The sequence below is a fragment of the Cibotium barometz genome, chromosome 12 (assembly GCF_041138505.1).
Source record: "Cibotium barometz isolate CiBa-2024 chromosome 12, ASM4113850v1, whole genome shotgun sequence".
Classification (NCBI taxonomy): domain Eukaryota; kingdom Viridiplantae; phylum Streptophyta; class Polypodiopsida; order Cyatheales; family Cibotiaceae; genus Cibotium; species Cibotium barometz.
The window spans coordinates 36,611,135-36,630,830 of record NC_141057.1 but is presented as its reverse complement, the minus strand read 5'-3'; positions in this window follow the sequence as shown (position 1 = coordinate 36,630,830).

Below are 19,696 nucleotides of genomic sequence, written 5' to 3'. Positions count from 1 at the left end.
ACCAAACAAGTAAATTGGAACTCCTCAGCTCTATCAACCACTTGGATAACCTTCTCGAAGGGATATCAGATTGGATAAGATGAGGAAGAAGAGAATAGTGGGTCAAGATGGTAAATAGCTTAGGGAGAAAATAAGACCTAAATCTTCTAAGAGAAAAAATAACAGCCACCATGACTTGCTCTGCCTCTAAATATGTCCTCTCCCCTTGTGTTTTACTCCTTCTAGCAAAGTACACAAGCCTCATGTATGAGTGCTCCTTCCCTTATTTGCAACAATATTTCTCCCACAGCATCTTCAACCATCCTTGGGTTCACAAAAAATTTTCGATCCCAGTCTCAGGAGCATAATCACGGGTAGGGTACTTAGAATCTCTCTAACTTGCATGAAAGCCTCTTCCTCCTTGTTCTGTCAATTGAATTGATCCCTCTAGGATGCCTACTACAAAGGATACAAAGATGGAGACAAAAGGTAAATAAACCTAGCAAGATACCTCACCTTTTGGGTAAAGCTTAGCAGTTGCTTCACATTCTGAGGAGACTCCTATAGTAGCAAAGTTTTAACCTTTTCTAGATTAGTTTCAATCCCATTCTCAGATACTACATGGCCAAGGAGAGAAACCTTGGCCTGGGACAATTGACACTTATCCCAATTGAGTTAGCCTCCCAAATCATCAACTCTCCTAAGAGCCAATTCCAACTTCTCACAATGTACCAACTTGCCACTATAGATACAAAAGTCATTAATAAAAACCCTGATAAAAGATCCCAAATAAGGCTCAAACACCAACTTCAAAAATCGTTGAAAGGTTGCTGGAGCATTTGTCAGCCCAAAGGGCATGACCCGATAAGCAAAGAATCCCCATGGGGTGATAAAAGTGGTTTTCCATCGTTGGTCCTGTGGAGCAAAGGAAATTTAGAAATACCCTGAATACCCATCACATACATTGTATCTCTCATGCCTAGCACTAACACTATCTAAGGTCTCATCTTCTTTAAAGGGTAATGGAGAGTGATCTCTTTTAGTCATAGCATTCAAGGGTTTAAAATCCACACACACCCTCCATTTTCCATTCTTCTTTGGAGTAATGACAACTAGGGAGGCCCACACTAAGTTGTCCACGAGGAAAATAAACCCTGCTCTTACAACTTATCTACCTCTTCTCTCAACACTTTCTTGTGTATATCAGCAACCTTCTCATCCTCTAAGCCACTAGCTTGGCTCCTGGATTCAACTCAATTTGATGTTGTATTACATAAACTCCTCTAATCTGTGTGTAAAAAGAGAAACAAATCTGGAAATTTCTACAACATGCCCAAATACTCTCTTTTCTCTACCTCAATCAAGTCCTTGGCCAACATCTTTTGCAAAACCTCTTCCCTACTTGGCTGCACTTCAGTTTCATATTTTGGCTATACATGGCTGCAAAGTCACACTTAGAAGGTCCAAATCAATCTCTAACTGAGTCTTCTACAGAGTTTGTTTCCTCATCCTCTTCCTCTGATGTACTACTGTCCTAAATCAGCACTCTTCCCTTGGCCATATCATACCTAATTTTCCTCCTTACAGGCTTGTCCATGCCCAAAACCAAATGCCCTCTCCATCAGTCTTATACTGCCCTCATAGCAATCAGCCATGGCCTCCCAAGGATGAGTGGATAAGCCTCTGACTTGGCCAGCATCACATGTACATCCAATTCAGCTTCTTGTCCTAGTACATTCACTTTTAGATCCTTCACAATCCCTAGGAATCTAACCTTTGCACTCTGAATTTAAAGGGTGCACCTACCTTCAATATTAAGGCTTCCATTGTTTATTATGTCATCAAGCATACTTGGGCACCACCATCTATATACAATTTTTGAACTCTATGATTGGGCATCCATGATGGGCAAATAATCTTTATCCCCTTTCACTTTCACCACATTAACGTGGCTTCTGTTCTTCCTCTCTTTCATGGAGCTTTTGGTGCTTACCAACTTACTCCACATTTGCCTAAGCCTGGGGCATAACTGTAAGAGTTGGGGCCAAGTCAAGGTAGGACCTTTATGCTGAAGATCATAAGCCTCCTCATAAGCACCTAAGGGAAAGTCATGCATACCAATATGTCTCTTAGCTCTAGTTTTGCTCCTACCTTCCTTGGGCTGATGTTCAATTTGCTTTTGTTCTTCCTTTTCTGGAAGGTCCTGGCTCCATCCTCAACCTCTGTCCCCCTAGTCCTATTATTGGCTAAAATATCCACTTCTTCATCTACCCCAATGAGGTTCATCTCTCCGTGATGTTATTGGCTAAAATATCCACTTCTTCATCTACCCCAATCAGGTTCATCTCCCCATGTTATTTGCTTTTGTTCTTCCTTTTCTCGAAGGTCCTGGCTCCATCCTCAACCTCTGTCCCCCTAGTCCTATTATTGGCTAAAATATCCACTTCTTCATCTACCCCAATGAGGTTCATTTCTCCGTGATGTTATTGGCTAAAATATCCACTTCTTCATCTACCCCAATCAGGTTCATCTCCCCATGTCCAGGACCATATCTTGGCTATTGTGGTACCTGTTGATTTGGCATCTCTTCCTCCCTCCTTGCATCATGCCTATCTTCCCTCCTGTGGCATAGTGTAGATGTCACCTCCCATACTCCTAGGATAAGGGCATTGAGGAGAAATATGGCCTCTTTCCATGCAATTGAAGCACTGCACATTCATATTAGGTCCTCGTCTTCCTGTTCCTCTTGGACCATCCCTATCTCCTATCCTGGAAGCATTTCTACCCCCTTGCAAAAGATTCAAATTTAGTTTCTCCATTTGTTGAGTCAAATGGGTGATTCCTTGCATAAGTTGATTGGTGAATAATCAAACCACTGGAGTAACTCTCCCTTCTTTTTCTCTCCTTTCCCAAGGCATGGCTGGTCTTCCTTCAGCTTGAACATCCCTTTGCTTCTAAGACATCCTTTGCAACTTCCATTCTTTCTCCATGGCAATGCCCAAAGCTTCTTCAAAAGTCTCCGGGGGATTTTTAGTTCCACCTTTTCCTTCAGGTCGACACGGAGAGAGATTGGATAAATTTGTCCTTCTTTAGGAGAGCTGGTGGATGCTCTGCTCCTAGGGAGTTCTCCCATCTTCCCCAAAAATCTTCAAAATGATCTACAAAGTTGTCAAAAACTTTATACAGGTTATGATTTAAATTTTGAATCTTCTGCCATAAGGCATTGGGGGATTCCCTCTACCTATAATGCTGCACCAAAGCCACTTTAATATCCTCATATATTTGTCCCTGGGCTCTCCATTCCTGCAACATCTTTTAGCATCACCTTTCAACAACATACTCAATAAGGTTAGCTTATCATAATCCCTATCCTTATCAAGGATGAAGGCTGTAAGCTTCATCCCTCCCAAGAATTCTTACGGGTCTTCACCAGCATGGCCATGGAACACTAGCTATGTCATTGTAGAAGCCATCTCTACTGCTAAGAATTCCTCCAAGATTGCAAAGCAAACTAAAGGGTGCTTCCAAAGATCCCCTTAGTGGGGGCACCAAAACAATGATGCTTTGGGGAAAGCATGCCTTTATAGCTCCATCCCAAAACACCACGTTTGAAAGACACAATATACTTGCACCACAACACCAGCAAAACCACTACCCAAAGACCAGTACAACAACCAACTGAAAGGATAACTTCACTAAGTGAACCCCTTTTAATTGAAAATCATGACCTTCTGGCTCGAGTACAATGGAAGCCCTTCATTTTAGAACACCTTGACATTGAGGAGGATCCAATACAAGATAAATGAACATAAGAGTATGATATACAATGTGGATATAACAGTATCACTGTTGTGAGTATTTTCACTATGGTTATCTAAATAGTTTACACACCCTTGATCATTGAATTTGATCACGTACCAAAAAAACTTGGGGATGGACTTCTTTTTGCGCACACACACATAGAGCATCACTCTCAAGGGGCCCACACAACCCTCTTAACACACACACACCCCAGCAGTGTGACTCTTACGAATGGTGATCTTATACAATGATATTTGAGAATGATGATACTCAATCATAGACACACCACCACTCACTCTACCAACATGAGAGAAAGAGCACATCTCACACAATCAAAACTTGTGCCGACATAGGGATCAGACATATATATATCTCAAACAAGACAAGGCCTGCAATCAGTTTAACTCGGGGCCTTGAACACACCTCTAGAAACGGATTATAGAATGGCGGCAACACAAACATATCCAACAAAACAGCCCAACAGTGAGCTACGAATTAGCCTTCAATCCTCAGTCTTCAAACTTTCAAGATGGGCCATAAACAATACCCCTAAAGCTAATGCCAAGTTCTCTTCCCAGGAGAGACGTGCACACGATCGGCCCCCTAGAAGCTTTTAAAACAATGTCTTGAAATGTAATTATGAAACATTTTTAAATTAATATACCCCTACCCCTCCTAATGAACTCACATGCTACACTTACATATTTTTAGGTGAACCCCCCGAGAAACACAGCCTCAAGCAGCCCACACAACCCTCTTAACACACACACACCCCACCAGTGTGACTCTTATAAATGGTGATCTTATACAATGATATTTAAGAATGATGATACTCAATCATGGACACACCACCACTCACTCTACCAACATGAGAAAGAACACATCTCACACAATCAAAACTTGTTCCTACATAGGGATCAGACAGATATATATCACCGGCAAGACAAGGCTGAAAATCACTTCAACTTGGGAAATTTAAGAATGATGATACTCAATCATGGACACTCCACCACTCACTCTACCAACATGAGAAAGAACACATCTCACACAATCAAAACTTGTTTCTACATAGGGATCAGATAGATATATATCACCAGCAAGACAAGGCCGGAAATCACTTCAACTTGGGGTCTTTAACACACCTCTGGCAACGAAGTATGGAATGGCTATCAACAACACAAATATATCCAAAAAAAGAGCCCAACAATGAGCTGCAAATCATCCTTCAATCCTTGGTCTTCAAACTTTCAATACGGGCCACAAACAATGCCCCTAAAGCTCCTAATGCCAAACTTTCTTCCCAAGAGAGGCCTACGTAGGGTCAGCCCCTACAAGCTTTGAAAACAATTCCTTGTTCACCTAAAATTTTCTTGCACACTACCACAACAATTGCCACTAATTGTCTCCTTCCAAAGATAAATCACCACAGCCCAAGGGGCATAGGAGCAGCAACAAACACTATCAATATACAAGTTGAAAGTCAATAGTACCAATATACTTTTCACCTCAATGATTCTCATTCCCAATATACTTCCTTTATTTGGTTTAAAGCAGCATATCCTCCTCAAAATATATTTTGATAGAGTTTCCCCTTCATGCTCACTTGCAAACCACCATAGTAGCCCCTATATGCCAATGGCCAAGATGCCTTTGCTTTCTCTCTCTGTAGTTTGCAGCTTGATCTCAAAAGCAATTCAGTAGTGTTTCCCCTTTATTCCCAGGCTAGAGCCCTTCCAACAACCCCCACCAAGGATTTCTCTTACACCCATTGGCTCTGTCGACCTCCATATCCACGCCATCCACAGCTTCCATTAGCTGATGCCCACCATGCATCATAGCTGAGTGGACCTTGCCATATTGCCCTTGCCCTTCCAGAACCTCCTTGATCGAGGCTGGTGTGCCCATGTGATTTCCAAACTCGCCGTCGGCAATGCAATGAAGCCCTTTCTCTCTAAGGTTCAAAGCCTAAGGCTTTGAAATTTGAATTTTTTACCTAATGTCCTCATGCCTTTGGTTCCTCCACTTGACTAATTCCTAATTAACAATAGCTTGAGTTCATACCACTTATGCATAGCCAAGGTTCCCACACTTCAACCCATAATCATGATCTTGGGGCGTCCATTATCATATCTCAACGGCTTCAAGAAACATCCAAGACTACTAGCATTGCTCCATCTCTATTGCCATTGCTTAAGGAGTGTTCTTTAGCATGAGAGGAAGAGATCTCTTCCCCCCCGCCTTCTCCTCCGCGGCGCGGCTCTTCCCCCCCGCCTTCTCCCTCTCCTCCCCTTCCGTCTCGCCCCTCCCCCAGCACTAGCTCCCCCGCCTCAGCTCCCCCCTCCCCCCCCGCGCTCCGCCCCCGCTATCCTCTAACCTTCCGCCTCTCCGTTTCCTCGTAGGGCTGTGTCCCTCCTGTTGGTGACCCCGGTTTCTGGCCTTTTCCCTCTGGAGGACTCCATGGAAGTCGCTCCGACTACCCCGGTCGATTTTGGTCTCTGTCTGGAGTTCACAACTGCAGATCATCAGTTGTTTGTTTCCACAGTATCCGCTCTTGAGGCCTCCTCCTTGGTCTGCAAGATAGTGGGTAGCCGTCATGCGGAGAGAGCTTCGCGACCTTCTGCAAGGCAGCCTCGTTGGTGTGCCTGCCAAGATCGTCAGCGTCAATTTTTTGGGACGTGGCTACTACTAGGTGGATTTCGAGTCCCCCCAGGCAGATGGTGCTGGCTTGGAGCCCCATTGCCCTTCGCTCATCCCGAGGCGTTCCTGGCACGATGGACTCACGGTTTCGACCCCGCTTCTGACCCGCTAGAAGCAGGCGCAACAGGTTTTCCCATCACTATCTGCTTTCCTGGACTCCGTAGGGAGTACTTGCCCCTCTTGTCATCCATTGGCAAGGCATTCGGGCAGGTGGTGGAGACACCTCAGACAGCGGCTTCAGTGATAGCTCGGGCAGCAGGACTCCCGGCCATTCGTGTTGTGGTTCCGTCACACCGGAGTCCCTCCCGAAGACAATCCTCCTCCCTTGTCTTTCTGGAGGACATCTGATACAGCGCGTGGAGTATTCGGGCCTCCCCGGCCAGTGCTACACCTGTCGAGAGATGGGCCATCTCGCACGCACCTGTCCCCGCAAGGGGGTTCATCCTTCACGCTCTGCCGCCTCTGGACCCCCTGCAGGAGACCCGAGGGGTGGCTATCCACCTCAGAGACCGGACTTCCCTGGCTCGTCTCAGCAGGCGCCATCATCTGACGAGTAGGCCCCGACGAAGGATGCCGCGCAGACCCAGGAGGCTGGCAGATGGCAGGAGGTTCGCCGGTGGAAACGCCCAGCCCGCAGGGACCGTCTTGCAGACGCTAGTAGAAGCAGGCAGCATAGGCTGGCGGACAGGCTGGCGGACAGCTGACTCCGGCTCGCGTCCAGGCACCTACCCACACTTATGCTCCAATCAGGGATAGGCGGCCAGCAGGTCCCACCCCGATGGACGAGGATTCAGACTCAGTGCCCGTTGAGGCCGCCGGTGGAGCCCCCCACGTGGAGACCCCGCTCCCACCTCCACCCGCAGGGGGCCCTGCCCCCTCCATGGAGCAGATTCCTGAGGATCCCGGGCCGCACTCTGCGACCCCCGGCTCCTCTTCCCCTCACCCGGAGAGCACTCCTTCCACCCCCCCTCCCACCTCCCTCGGCGGCCCCCCCTGACACCTATCCTCTGGTAGATGCCTCTCCATCCTCTCCTCGCTCTCCCCCCTCCTCTCCGCGAGCCCCCATCCCTCCCTCGGCCTCTCCAGGATACTCCGCCAAACCACCGACTGCCTCGGGGTAGCGCAGCTGGGTAGGCCAGAGTTCAGTCCAGCGGCGGCGGCTGTGGAGATGGCGATCCTAGCTTCGCCCGCCCACAGAGTTCTCTCCTCTCCCCTGGGGGCCGCGAGTGATGGGGCTCCCAGTGGATTACGGTTTTTTCAGGTGCCTCTAGCTGGATGCTGGCCCGTTCGAGACACTGGTCGCGCCCTTGCGAGTTTGCGTGGTGTGCCATCCCTCTCGCTCTCCTTCAGTGGGGTGAGCAGCATGGTGGCCTTCTCCTTTCCTCTCAGTGTTGCCCGAGACACAGCATGGGATTGCAACTCTGTAGAGGAAGTTTTGCGTGATCAGATACTGGAGTTTTCTCACCACTTCAGTGACTTGGGGCTCACGGACCTATTGAGGACCCGATTACACTCAGCCTGCATGAGCTTGTTTGGTATAGGAGATTGGCGGGCGGATCCGGTCCACACCTCTATTGAGGCGGTGCTACTGATTCTCCTCCGAGGGTGCAGCCTACCTTTAGATACATATATGCAGAGGATTGGTCTCACGTCTATGCCCTGGACAGGGCGAAGGCGGAGTGGGGCTCGACACAGAGACAGGTCACCCTCTTTTTGGAGAGACTCCGCACTCGGACAGACAGTGACTATTCTCCCTCCAAGCCGGCGCCCAAGACTCACAGAGTGGAGGGCAGATCATCCGGGCCGGCTGAGAGGGGTGAGCCAGTGGCAGCTGCTTCACTTGCCATAGCTCATCCAATGAGGATCTTCTCATGGAACATCCAGGGTCTCGGTGGACATCGCTGCTACATTGGTCGGGGCAGACTTTGCCAGGAGATCCAGAGGGCTCTCGTTGGAGGACCCATAGATATCCTTTTCATCCAGGAACACCACCTTTCTGTCGGGTGTACCTACACCTGCGGGAAGATCTTGCCAGGCAGGAATCACACTTTTTGGTCACCGACATATGGCTCCCAGGGGAACCAGGGTGGAGTATGCATCTCAGTCAGCGAGCAGTTTCTATCCGAGGTTGTGGATTCTGGCATTCTGGTCCACGGTCGAGTGCACTAGATCATCCTTCGGGTTGGGGAAGACCACATTGGCTTCCTCAACTTCTACGCCCCTAATGGGGCGACCGGGAGAGCTGAGTTCTGGAGCACCATTAGGCAGTCCCTCCCCATGGTGGCAGACCATTGGTGCCTAGGGGGGGATTGCAACATGCTGGAGGATGCAGAGGAAAGGATGGGGGGCAGCCAGGAGACCATTCATGGGCCGGAGCTCGCTGCCTGGGAGGAACTAGTGCTGCAGGTGAGAGGCCAGGATCCGTGGACTCTCTCGGAGTTTGGCAGGTTGCAGGGGAGTTTATTATTCTCGCGCTCGGATAGACGGGCCACAGGAGTTAACCTTTCCCGCATCGACAGGTTTTACATTGATGAGTGGGCTTGTGATAGAGGTGGCACTATGGGCTACTTGCAGGCTCCTCGTTTTCAGACCACTTTCAAGTGCTTCTCCAGATCGAGGACCTTACGAGAGGAGAGCGAGGCCAGAGCGTTCGGATTCCAGATTGTCTCATAGAGGAGCCCGAGTTTGCGACCAGAGTTGAACAGGTCTGGCAGGAGCTGCAGTTCAGGAGAGGATCGGCAGCCAGCAATCTTGCCAGGGGCTTGCAGGAGATCAGTAGGATGCTTAGACAGGCTGCCTGGACCGTCTGGAGGCCTTCAGAGAGCAAGAGAGGAGCCTGCGGAGGAGTCTAGCGTCCCTTCAGAGACTCCAAAAGAGGGATCCTACGAGCCCTTGGATTTCAGAGCAGATGGAGTCAGCTTGCACAGAGATCAGATCCATCGAGGACAGGAGGGTGGAGTTCCGATTCCATGCTCGGGCTTCTTTTTGGACACAGGCTGGAGAAAGAGTGACTCGAGATTTCTTTGAGGCGACAGGGCCTCGCTTCAGACGAGAGGGTCTCAAGCGTCTTCGGTAGGCTGATGGCCAGGTTGTGATGGATCCCCCAGGGTTCGGGCGATAGCCACAGATTTTTACAGGGATCTGCTCTCTGCTGAGCCAGCACAGATGATAGGGTGAGAGAGGCTCGGGAGGCAGTCTGGAGCTTCACGAGACCGGTTGTGCCGGCCCATTTGTAGCACTCCCTTCTCTCCCCCTTCTCGGATACGGAACTGGAGGAGGCTCTTCAGGCACTTCCTTGGGGCAAATGCCCAGGAGAGGATGGTCTCTTAGCGGCTTTCTTCCAGAGGTACTGGGGTCTCTTGCATAGGGGTTTCAGATTGGCATTCCAGGAGATAATGGATTCGAGAGACATGCCGGACAGCATGGCAGAGGGGTTGATTCACTTGATCCCCAAAGAGGGAGGAGACAGACTGGAGATTAGACAGTGGAGACCGATCACCTTGCTAGGCACGGCCTACAAGGTCCTAGCTAAGGCGATCAGCAGGCGGCTTCAGCCTCACCTTCCGGACATCATCCACTCCACGCAGAGACAGGCTTCATCCAGGATAGGAGCATCCTGGATAATATCTTCTCTTTCTGGGAGGCTACGGCTTTGGCTAGATTTCGGCAGGAGGATCTGGCAGTGCTCCTTCTCGACTTCGAGAAGGCATATGATCCGGTGGAATGGGCCTTCTTGGAAGGCACTATGGAGAGGATGGGCTTCCCCCCTCAGTGGATCCGTGGGGTCTCTGCACTCTACACATCGGCTCATAGCCAGGTGTACTGATACAGGGCGTGCACGGAGAGAGGTTCCAGCTCTCACGCTCGGTGCGGCAGGGGTGTCCCTTGGCACCCTTTCTTTTTCTTTTTGTGGCGGAGGCCATGAGCACTTTTTTGACGGCACAGGATACAGGTTTGCGGGGCCTGCAGCTCCCCATCCACACTTCGGGACTCGGAGTTTGCGGATGACACTGCTGTCTATCTTCAGGGAGGAGAGGAGAACCTCCGCCGCTTCGCCTCAGCCATGGACAGGTTTTGCAGAGCTTCGGGCACTTTGATCAACTGGCACAAGTCGTGTGGGTTGTGGGTCAGTTCTATGCCCCCCCGACTTGGAGGCCAGTTGATGGTTTTCAGTGTGGCTGCCCCCCAGCACTACAATGCGCTATTTGGGATGCTATGTGGGCATTGACATATCTCCGGAGCAGCAGATAGCCCCCCTTCTTCTGAGCATTCGGAAGAAGCTTCTATATTGGAGTACCGCTCGTTTATCTCTGGCTGGCCGAGTGGTTGTGGCCAACCAAGTTCTGCTTGCTACCATGTGGTACATCACTTCTTGTTGGGCCTTCTCTCGAGCGTGCAGAGGCTCATCAGGAACTTTCTTTGGTCCGGTGGCGACGGGCGGCCCGCCAGGGCCAAGGTGGCATGGGCTATGATCACTCAGCCGAGGGAGAGAGGCGGCCTAGGCAGCATTGTTGATCCTATTTGCCAAAGCCGAGCTTTGCTTGGCAAGTTGGTGGTTCGTGGCCTCCTACCAGGCGCTGAGCCGTGGAAGGAGTTTCTTGTTTCCAGAATTCTCAGCCGCACTCCTTCCCTTAGCGGCCCCTGGACCCCCAGCATCAAGTGGATCTTTACAGAGCAGCAATCTAGAGGAGTGGGCCTTGGCTTCGAGGAGCGTTTTGCAGAGCTAGCCTTTTGAGGGCCTGGGCGCATCTGAGGCCGTCACTCTTCCAGACTCCCCCGGGCACCGATGAGGAGCGCCTGAGGTAGCCATTGATCTGGAACCCCTTGATCCGACTTCCCAGTGGTCATATGGTTGGATCGCGGTCTCACGTGTCGTGGGGCCCGTTGAGCTCCGGCCCAGCCCAATCCCTAGACGACTGGATATGTTTTCAGTAGCTGCCTCTAGAGGCGCAGGAGAGGAGACTCAGCGGGATGAGGGGCAGAGAGTTGATGAGGCAGGACATTGAGGCGGCCATCCCCCGGGAGTGGCGGACCCCAGTACAGGACCCTCCACCTCCACAGTGGATGGGCATCTTTACTCGGCATGAGATCCTTCTAGCGGTCTGCGGCTCAGCAAAGAGAGTCGCCCCACTCACTTTCGAGGTGGGAGAGGGTGGCCAGCTTCAGAGGACACGACTAGATTTGGATGAGCTCCAAGGTTGTATTTTTCAGAGGGTGCGGGTGGTCGGCTTTCATCAGAGACAGTGGCATGTAGACCCCTCACCGGCCTCGATAGGGGAGGACTTTTCTTGGAGATTATGGGCTTGGTACAGCAGGCCTCTTATTTGCCTTCAGTGGGATCCAGGTGAGTGGTTTTGGCGAGATCCCTACTCGGCCCCTACCAGCCCAGGCATCCCCTTTTTTCAGTACACAGCGAGGCTGGGGCGACGGATTCAGAGGCACAGGATAGCGGGCACCCCGGCGGCGGCCGAGCATTGGCGGCGCGACAGGGGGCTCTCCCCTGCCTTCCTTAGGGACTTCTGGGGCAGCGCCTTTGGGCCAGCTTCCGGCCCTGGAAGGTGACGCTTTTTCTCTGGCTTACAGCGCATAGAGGACTGGCTGTGGGGGCCTGGCTAGCTTTTGGCAGACACCCAGCGTCCTACCCTCGATGCGGCCATGCACAGGAGTTGCAGAGCGGCACTGCTTATGGGATTGCCCACGTGCACAGCAGGTCTAGCAGCGCGCTCTCAGGATGGTTTTTGCAGGCTCACCAGGTGAGATGATGGTGACGTGGGGTGCGGTGGCTTGGGCCACGGACAGCGGCCCGGCCCTTGGATATGAGGACGTCCCTGGCAGTGCAACCATCCAGGTCTCTGACAGGGCGATGGCGGTGGTTCCGACGCTAGACTTCTCTTTGGCAGTCTCCCAGGAGGGGGACGGGCACAGATGGGAGATGATCAGCAGCATGACGGCTTGGCACATATGGAGAGCCCGATGCAAGGAGGCCATTGACCGCCAGGCGACTCCACCGGCGGAGGTCATACAGGCCCTCTGGGGTGGACATCATTCACACCGTGACTCGGATCGCATGAGAGGTCGCCGCAAGGCTTTCCTCCGCACTTGGCAGCCTGGCCCTTTCCTCATCGCGAGGGGCGAGGATGTCACTTGGCACTATAGGCCTCCAGTTTGGCTCTTCTCACCTCCCACATGTACTACTAGGTAGCCCCCCCCAGAGAGCGGCCAGCCCACGGGGGTGGAGCTCAGGTGTTCACTGTGTGTTTTTTATCCCTCCTTGTGAGGTGAGCTTTGTAGCCTTATGACGTTCATTAACTAATAGAAGGATCGTTTTTCAAAAAAAAAGCATGAGAGGAAGAGGGACTATGTTGTTTTCATCACCTCCCTTGGCACAAGATTGAAAAAAAAAACTAAAAGACATAGGCAAGCTTGCTATATATCAGAATGACAATGGACCCATCTAACTCACACACACAATCCTCTACCATGCATCTACTAAAACTAATGACAAAAGCAACACTCTCTAAGTAGCCTAAGGACTTATTCTGGTTACTGGGTATTGAGCAGGCATTGGTCTTGGGCACTAGGACCTAGACACAAAATAACCCATCAACACGTCTACCACACTACCTACAATACTATGTATGGACATGGTTACCATGAGCTAAGGCATCCAATGCTTGTGATGAGTATCCACTCCCTTCTACACTTCGTACATCCTCCATCCAGATCCTCCATCCAAAGTCTATCTAGATCGCCATCTAAGCTCTACACTTGAGAGCACACGGGTGGACAGCACCATCACTTGTACCTCTTTGGTATAATCAAAATTTCTAAATTATCTCCATTGTGTATCTATTTCATTGTCTATTGTGCTTTGGCTTTCTATCTCTTTACGATGTGCCATATTCTTATAGGTGTGGTGCTAGTAAAGCATGTAGAGGAATAGGAACGGATGTGGTGTTGGTAAAGCAAGTGGCTTATGAGGAGTAGCCATGGCTAGTGGGGTGTTGGTAAAGCAGTGTGGCTTATAAGGGTCAGGCAAGGCTAGTGCTCCTGCTATTATGTGATGTACTCTTAGAGTTGGAGTGATTATATAGAAATGGTTAGTGTCATGGTTGTCCATTCATGCACAACAATCATACCACAAATTTGACCTTGGTTTCAAGTGTGCATAGTGTGATTTGACATTGGTTTCAAGTGTGCATAGTGTGATTTGACATTGGTTTCAAGTGTGTATAGTGTGATTTGATTTACAATATGTGCACCATACCATGTCCTTCCTTGGGTAGAGGTGGGGGAGTGGTTTTAAACTCATATTTCAACAATTTACCAATGAGATCAATGTCCTCTTATCTCTCTTCTTCCTTCCATCCTCCTGAGGTGGGGAGTGGCTTTAAACTCATCTTTCAACAATTTACCAATGATATCAAGGTCCTCTTATCTCTATTCTTCCTTCCATCCTCCTGATCTATCACTTTTAGAACCCATTTTGAATCACACCCCTTAACCATGTTCTTCCTTGTGTGGTTCCATGAAAGTCATCATAATCTCTAGCATCTAATGCACAAAGCCTTTACCTTTGAGTATAGAGCATATCGTGCAAATGTTTGCTCTGTCACCCTTCCAAGAAAAGAGAAATTATGAGACAAGTTTGGCTAGGTCTTTCCTTAGGCTTCTCTAGAGATACTTAGTTTAATTAATGAATCCTCTTATAATCTCACCTTCATTTTGCTTAAGAGTGTTAAGCTAGTTCATCGAGATCCACTTGGCTAGAGTCTTGGCATAGGCTATCAGGAATGATTATTTTAAATCATCATAGTAGGTAGCCTTGCATTCACATTCAAGTATAATAAACCATTTTGTAGCTCCATGCTCAAAGGTGAATTCCAATGCACTTTGCATCATAAATTTGTTAAAAGTTTTGACATGACCATAGGCAACATTGCACGAACCATTAAAGTTAGGCATTACTTTGCACAAGCTCCATGCCCTAGCATAGTAAGGAAAACTAAACATCCTTGAACGGATTGCAAGTGAAAAATCACAAACAGTATCAGATTTGAGTTGCCCAAAACAAAGAAAAATTTTGTTTTGCAAGCTATCCATTGAAACTTGATAGCGGTGAATGTATGTTGCAAATGGTTGCAAATCTAGCAAAGGTTCATGTATGTTGCAAATGGTTGCAAATCTAGCAAAGGTTCATGTATCTAGCAATGGAAATGTGTTGGCAACTCATGTGCAAGCCCTAGAGTGATTTTGGAGCAAGTGTGATGCATTGAATGTGTTGGAAAAATTCTGTTTTGAAGCCCTCAAAAACAGTGAGTGAATAGATGCTCATTTTTTATGCAATTGGAGCCAATTTTTCACAAAAATCACAAGGTTAATGGCTTGGGTGCATGCCTATGGGTGTTGGAAACTCATATATACCATGATTAGCCACACATAACTCTTCAATTCCCCCTAATTACAGGCGGCGTAGCCTGGGAGGCTAAAACAGAGCAGTTTTTTACCTTTTTGCTTGGTTGAGGTTCTGGTTGATTGATTCCTTGCACAATTTTCTTAGCAATATTATGATACACACAGAGGAGAAGGATGCTATGTGTTTTTTTGGAGCAATTATGCATTTGGGGGCCAATTATGACCTGATTAAGAGTCTATTAACTATGATTAGTGAAACAGAGGAGGGTCGTTAATCGACTAATTACTTACTCAATTTTGACAATTGGTCTAATTCCTTTTACACGGAGTTAGTAGACATCATTGCTAAGCTAATTAATGCATGGTTTCTCAATTTGGACAAGATTTGAAGAAAAGCAGTCGTTAATCGACTAATTGTTTACTCAATTTTGACAATTGGTCTAATTCCTTTCACACGGAGTTAGTAGACATCATTGCTTAGCTAATTAATGCCTGGTACCTCAATTTGGACAAGATTTGAAGAAAAGCATTTTTTTTACTAGTTTTTCTCAAAACAAAGAAGGGGATTTGATATTTATAGTATGTATGCACCTTGGTTGGTGTTAATATGCAACATTGGTATGTATGCACCTTGGCTGGTGTTAATATGCAACATTGAGCTTGTTCGGGTGTTAATGCAAGTTATCTACACTTGATTGAACCACTATATTTCAATTTAAAGCATTTAGAAGCCTCAAAAAGTGCACCAAAATAGGGTATTTTGGACTGCGTATGCTAGTTCAATTTGAATGCACTCAGTGTGATTTTCTACATCAACAGTGAAGTTGGTTGAGTACTTTGGAGTATTTGGGATACTTATTAGAGTGTGGTTGAGCTGCTCAAGGAAGGCTCATTTATAGGATTGGACGTGCGCAAAAGGTGCATTTACATATTGAGAAAATATTTCAGACAACCCAGTACAGATTGTGGGTGAGATGTTGGTGGATAGAAAGAACTTCCATGCATGGAAGTACAGGATCAAAAGCTATCTGAAAGGAAAAGGATTTTGAAACCTTGTTACAGGTGTAGAGCCAGAGCTACCCCTATAACCTACACGATAACAAGTTGCAGCTCATAAACAAACAATGGGCAGAGAGAGCATACAAAGTTTTGCATTACTTGTCTATATGTATCTCGGATGCTATACTCATACATATACATGATGCTAAGAATCCCAAGGATGCATGGGATACTTTGGTAAAGCTGTTTGATACACAAATACTAGTGCTCGTAAGCCTCAGTTGAGACAACATATTTACAATGTGAAGCGGAGAGGAAGGAGTATTGATGATTATGTACAAGAGATAAAGAAGTATGCAGATGCATTGGCAACTATCAATGCCCCCATGCTTGATGATGATTTGGTAGACATTGCCTTGCATGGTCTTGGCAACAAGGAGTACAAGTATTTTGATACATCTATCTCTCTTCGGAGTACAGGTTTACCAGATTTTGATGAGTTGGTTTCACTCTTGCTTGTTGAGGAAATCAAACTTAGTGACCCTTTTCATGATGCATCTACTAGCCATGATGATCGTGGCAGGAATCAAGATTTCTATTCACAAAGGGGATTTAGAGGTAGGGAGAGATCTGCATCACGAGGTCGTGGTGTTGGTCGTGGATGGCGGGATAGGTCACCACAACAAAATTTTGAGCCTTCATATGGTGCTAGAGGTGGTCGTGATATTCACCTCAAAGAGGTAGAGGTAATTCTCATGGAAGAGGACGTTGGCAAGGCCAACAAGCATCTATGCAATATGTGGAATGCCATTACTGTGGAAAGTTTGGTCATATGGCTCGTGATTGTTATCGCAAAAAAGAATGATTTGAGAGGGGGTAGAGCACAACATGGTGAAAATTATGCAAATAGTGAAAATTTTGCATCAAGCTGTCATGATGGTAGTGCAAATCACTTGTTTGCCATGAAACATGTCGTGGGGTCTATGATGACACATGGTGACAATGATGACACTTGGTATATAGATTCTGGAGCAGTAAACCATGTGACTTGTCATGGCGAATGGTTTGAACATATGAAGTCAATAGATGTGAAAGGCTATGTGGAGACAGGTGATGATTCTCAGCATGCTATCACACTCATATTGGGAGTGTGCCATTGGTGATGCTGCACAATGGTGAAATGAATTCTATGTCAAACATCTTATATGTGCCTTCTATTACAAAGAGTTTGGCCTCAGTGGTCAAATGGTTGAGCAAGGTTTACAGGTTCATTTCAACGAGCATGGTTGCTTCATTGAGGATTTCAAAAATGGATGTAGAGTCATTGCCAAAGGCAAGAAAGAAGGCAGGTTATTCAAATTGGATGCTGGGATTCCTGAGTTGAAATCGGCTATGTTCTCTAAAAGCCGAAATGTGGTACAAGACATTGAAATGTGGCATAAAAGGATTGAACATGTGAACATACAAAAGTTAAAGAATATGCAGGAAAGAGGCATTGTTGGTGGGCTGTCTAGATTTAAGTATGATGGGAGTATGCATGTATGTGATGCTTGCCAGTTTGGAAAGCAAGCAAGGTTGCCATTTCCTAAAGAAGGCAACATGAGTAGCAGGCCACTTGAGATTGTTCATAGTGATGTATGGGGTCCTGCACAAAGCCCATCCATTAAAGGCATCATGTATTATGTGACATTCATTAATGATTTTAGTAGAATGACTTGGATTTACTTTCTCAAATAGAAGAGTGAAGTGTTGGGAAAGTTTATGGACTTAAAAGATTTTGCCGAGAAGCAGTATGGCTGTTGAATAAAATGTTTGAGGACACATGGAGGTGGTGAATACATCTCACATGCTTTTGAGAACTTCTTGAGAAAGAATGGCATAAGAAGGCAGCTAACTTGCAAGTACACACCTCAGCAAAATGGTGTTGCTCTGCTGAGAGGAAAAATAGAGTCATTGTTGGTGATGTGGCTAGGGCAATGCTCAATGAAAAGAGCATGCCAGACTATTATTGGGAAGAAGCATATGCCATAGTAGTGTATGTACTTAATAAGACACCCACAGATGCCATACATGAAAGTATGCCAGAGATGCGTCTTATAGGTTTTAGGCCAGACATTGGACACCTCAAAGTGTTTGGTAGCATAGCTTATGTGCATGTGCCAGATGAGAGAAGGAAGAAGCTAGATCCTAAGGTAGAAAAGTGCATTTTTGTTGGGTATACACAGGATCACAAGGCATATAAATGTTACAATCCACATACTAGGCAAGTGCTTATTTCACGAGAAGTGGTGTTTGATGAACTTGCTAGTTGGCACAAGGCCAAGGATGAGGGCGTCATTGATTCCATTGATGCTGATGTGCATGTGAACTTGCCACAAACAAGTTCTACTTCTATGTTTGGGCCAACAGAGTCTGAGAGCAGCACTATACGTCCATGGTCAGGACGTTTGAGACATGATGGTGCAAGCACTGTGGGAGTAGTGTTGTGGATAAAGGGAAAAAGAAGGTTGAAGGAATTGGCATTACAAGTTATGAGTCATCAAGTTCAAAAAGTTTGGATGAGGAACTTGGCATACCAGTTTTACGCACACCAGGTGCAAGGCAAGATAGATATATGCCTCCATGCTAGTTTGACAGGTGTTTAGAGTGATCCGCATGCATTGCGGAGATCCCAACGGGTCAGGTGTCCAAGCAACAGGTTGGCATATCGTGACTTTGCTATGCATTATGCCTATATGACCTCTTTGGTGCATGTGAACCTACATGCTATGTAGAAGCTATTGGGAAGCATGTATGGGAGAAGGAAATGGATGTTGAGATGGATGCATTGGTCCATAATGAAACTTGGGATTTGGTTGCCTTACCACAAGGCAAGAATGTCATTGGTTGCAAATGAGTTTATAAGGTGAAATGCAAATCAAATGGTTCCATTGAGCGCCATAAAGCGCGGCTGGTAGAGCTAAGGGTTATACACAAACCCAAGGCTTGGACTATGATAAAACATTTAGTCCAGTTGCAAAGATGGGAACAGTGAGAGTAGTCATTGCTATGGCTGCAGAAAATGGTTGGGAAATGCATCAAATGGATGTGAAAAATACATTTCTAAATGGTGATTTACAAGAGGAAGTTTATATGGAACAGGAGATCATGCTACAGATGTTATGCATGTCAAGAAGGCATTGAGTGGGCAGTTTGATATGAAAGACCTAGGTGAATTGAGATATTTTCTTAGGATTGAAGTGATCAAAGACCACGTAGGAACATGGTTAGTGCAACGCCAATATGCATTGGGAATATGTTGGCACGATATGGGATGACAAGGTGTAAGCCAATGAGTACACCTTTGGAGCAGAATGTGAAGCTGCGGGCTGATTTTGGTGACAAGTTGGATGATCCATCTATGTATAGAAAGATGGTGGCAGTCTTATTTACATGACTATCACACGACCGGATCTAAGTTATGTTGTGGGACTAGTAAGCCAATTTATGCAAAGTCCTAGAAAATCTCATTTGTATGCAGTGAGACGTATTATGCGCTATGCAAAGACCACTGCACATTATGGTGTTCTTTATGAGCATGGTAAAGGCTTGGATGTATGTGGCTACACAGACGCAGATTGGGCAGGTAGCTTGTATGACAGGAGGTCCACTAGTGGTTATGCCTTTACATTTGGAAGTGCAGTGGTGAGTTGGAGCAATAAGAAGCAACCTACTGTTACTTTATCCACTAGTCAGAGGCTGAATACAGGGATGCAGCCATAGCTGCATGTGAAGGAGTATGGTTAAAGAGTCTCTTGGCTAATTT